Raw genomic sequence first — 3,695 nt, 5'->3', positions numbered from 1 at the left:
GTGGCAAGCATCGCTAGCTATGTCAATATCACGTGGTTTTTAATTCAGATACATTAAGCTTGACGTCAGGGGTGACGATTTCTACACCTCTTCCTCTTTAATTCAAGCAGAAAGACCCAGAAAATGGCCTGTTAAGATTCAAAGGTTCCTGGTTCTATCGATGCAATGTAGCTAAATTGATGGAAAATAGTTAAATACATCTAAGCGGGTTGTTATAAGAACTTAATGTACCCAACCGCAGGGGCATCTCATATATTACCGTAGAAGGTTGGAAAACATGGGTATTGTATTAGGTTAGTACGTAAAAAATAACATGCACTTTCCACCCCCAAAAATAAGGAATCATGTTGGAAAACTTCGAGTATTTATTAAATATGGCGAGATAACGGTGTGCAAATAAGCAACTAGTTCTCAAGAGATCTATATATGACCAGAAGTAAGATGAGACCAGAAGTACTGAGCTAACCAAATTCTTCACTAGGCGAAAGTGAATATTCTTGATGACACTTAAACGGTTGGCCCTCTGGTAGCGGTTTCTGAGTTTGCCCTCCAAAACGTGAGACGCTCGTGGCGGTAGACGGCCGAACTAGATTCAAGCACCCGCGTCCGTGTTCCGTGGCTTTAGGTTCAGGAGAAGGGGGTAGGAAATTTTTTGGAACTCGACCAATTTTTCTCTCTCTAGTGTAGGCGCGATGGAAGCGGCATAAAATCAGGGGCGTCGGAAGTGTTTGAAGTTAGGGGAGCTCGGGCTCCGATGAAGACCAAAGAGGATGTATGGGATGACGCCCCAAACCTGCTCCGGAGCGTCTTTTGAAAGCTGTTGTCGTAATTTACACAAGTATAATTTTAAATAGTATAATTATAGATATACACCAGGGATGAGACATGAAACAAATGCTTAAGAGGATTGGGATATTCACCGGGGATGAGGCATGAGAGTGTAAGGGCATATTCACCAGGGATGAGGCATGAGAGTGTAAGGGGATATTCACCAGGGATGAGGCATGAGACTGTAAGGGGATATTAACCTGGAATGAGACTATGCATGAGGTATTTCTCAAGAGGTGAGACTACTATTAAAGAAATTCAGAAAGTATAGCTAAAATATGATTTACAATTTTTTGTAAAGCAGTAGGTCTTAAAATATAGAATTTTTTTATTTTTAATACCTAAATGAATACAAACTAAGAAAATTGAAAACCAAATGTGAATTGGCTGCGCCCCCTCACATTTCGTTATAGCAGGGGCTTGAGCCCTCCCTGCCCCCCCCCTGGTTCCGACGCCACTGCATAAAATCCTCAAATTTGTTCACTAGTGCCAGTATCTACGACCAATGCTAGAGCAGTTTACTTCAAGTCTCATCTTACTTCTGATATGATGCATGAATAATAATAACCACACTTCGTTATAACTAAATACCAGAAAGCGTTGCATATTCAGGTGAAACTATTGGGAAGCTAGTGTTTGAAGAGGTTAAATTTTTGTTTCAATACTTGTTGTCTCCGTTTTGGTTTTTCTAGAAAAACTTCAACTTTATTACGAAAACATTAGATTTCAGCAAATACCGACAGGGAGAGTCCCTTTTCTATGATTTCCTATTGTATCCGACAGGCCGGTAATTGTTTCCAGCGTTTTCCAAAACAATGTAAACATAAGAGATAAATTACTAGTTTTTTTTAGGGTTAACATAACGTACTCACCTGTCGTCGATAATGTCGACTTGGCAAGTATTGTTTTTCTACAAGAAACACGGATAATTATATTGGTTTTATGGTTTGTTTTGTTTAAGTTCGGCGATTTAGACTCTACACCTTGGTGGCATTCTACGTACTTTAATATTCCATTACTCCCGAACAAAACTCTCACTCACCCTTTTCATCTCTACGAACGCAACGTTCTGTCAGTTTATCGTGAAGCTGAATACCAAGTATCATTAACCGGAATAGTTGAAGTTTTCCATCCTCAGGTATGTCTCTTTGCTAGAATTTATTTGCCAGTCAGAGGGTCGATGCAAATGCCTCTAGAATTTCAACTAAATATGGGCAGAAGTAGGACTCTGCGAGTACTCAGCCTCGAGTTAGGTATCGAGACTTTAAAAAAGCTAGGCCTAGGCTCGAGTAAGACTCAAAGCCAAAGTTCAAGGTGCTTGGAAATAGAGTATTCATATATTTATTTAAAGTAAAATTCCTAAGCGCTGAGGGTACAGGTACTAGCTAGCCGACCACTTCGAAATTTTGTGGTATTTTGGTTGAAAGAAACTAGATCGTTGATCTTAATAACGAAGGTATCGAGATTTTCGCACAATGCTATTTTAGTTCAATTTCCAAAATTTTACGTACGCTCTATTTCAAATGTATTTTGCATTGGTTTCAATTATTTTTTTTAATATTATCGTTAACTCTAAATCTATTCAGCTTAGAGAAATTATACCTAGGGCTATGATACTTAATATAGTTGCCAATCAATAGAAAACCAATTTGACATCAAAACTCTAAGGACGTACTACTAAAGGCCCAGAAATGAACTAAAATGTGAAATTTTTCTAATAGTAACTTCAGAATAATGTGAAAATGATTATCGATATCAGAGAAGAGGATTTCTATGTGGATAGTGTCTAGGGTATTTTTAAAGGGAATGAGAAGCTTCGTTTGAAAAACCTCTGATCTATATAACAAAAGATAGAGTTAATTTCTGTGAATTCAAAAATATCAAGCTTTTAATTCTTCGATTTCGCGTTATTTGGCAATATGCATTTGAAAATGTTTCTTATTAAATTATTTGAAATCCACTTTTTATGAAAGGCTAAAAAATTTCCACGTAGTGTGACGTCACAGATATATTTTTCACGTGAGATGGTGCCATTCTCTATGCTATCAGACAGAGTTTTTAGACTGGCGAGAAGCTCGAGACGCGTATAGGATTCTCGTGCTTTTTTTCCTATCGTCATAGTGATGTTATAAAATGGGCAAACAAGCTCGACAAGACAAAATTGTTGATATTTCGAAAATGAGTTTTCGTGATTTTAAAAATAGAAAATTTGGTTCAATTATATAAACCACTTGATATTTTGAAAGTAGAGACTTTTGAAAATTCGCATACTATACCATTTTTAATAGTTTACGCAATATTTTTATTTGTAAAGTTGAGAATCACCCAAGTTCCACAAAAAGTGAAAATTTAAACGATTTTTCCATACAGGGTGTTTCCTCCCATTATTAGTTTTAAGACGAATTAGTTAACAGTTCAAAAAGTTTAATCAAAATTAAATATTGAAAAAAGAGCTTTCTTTGTTTGTATTTTTTCTTTCTGCACAGTCAGAATTCGTTAGCAATTTGACAAACTGCATGTTTTACATCATTAACACCATAGGAAGGTTTCAAATTTGTTCTAGGTAAAGCATGGTTTTTATCTGGTTTCCAAGTATGGAGAAAATTTAGCGAAACCCAATTTTATGGTTAATCGCGCGAGTTCCTTTAAATAAATTGAAATATGTCGTAAACATATACACTTTCTAAATATAAATCAACACCGCTGATATCGAAACAAGACATTTACGACTCAGCTTGACACTGGCATTAAGAATTATTCACTGCTCGAACTTGACACGAAACCGTAAAGTCTCGCCGCAAAAGCTAACATTTTTATATTTAAATGGCGTATTGTGCACTGTTAAAAATAATGGTTCATAAATGGTA

Source organism: Phalangium opilio, unplaced genomic scaffold, assembly GCF_054372755.1.
Source record: "Phalangium opilio isolate 3A_F unplaced genomic scaffold, DU_Popi_V2 ptg000053l_1, whole genome shotgun sequence".
Lineage (NCBI taxonomy): Eukaryota > Metazoa > Arthropoda > Arachnida > Opiliones > Phalangiidae > Phalangium > Phalangium opilio.
This window is presented reverse-complemented; position numbering follows the sequence as displayed.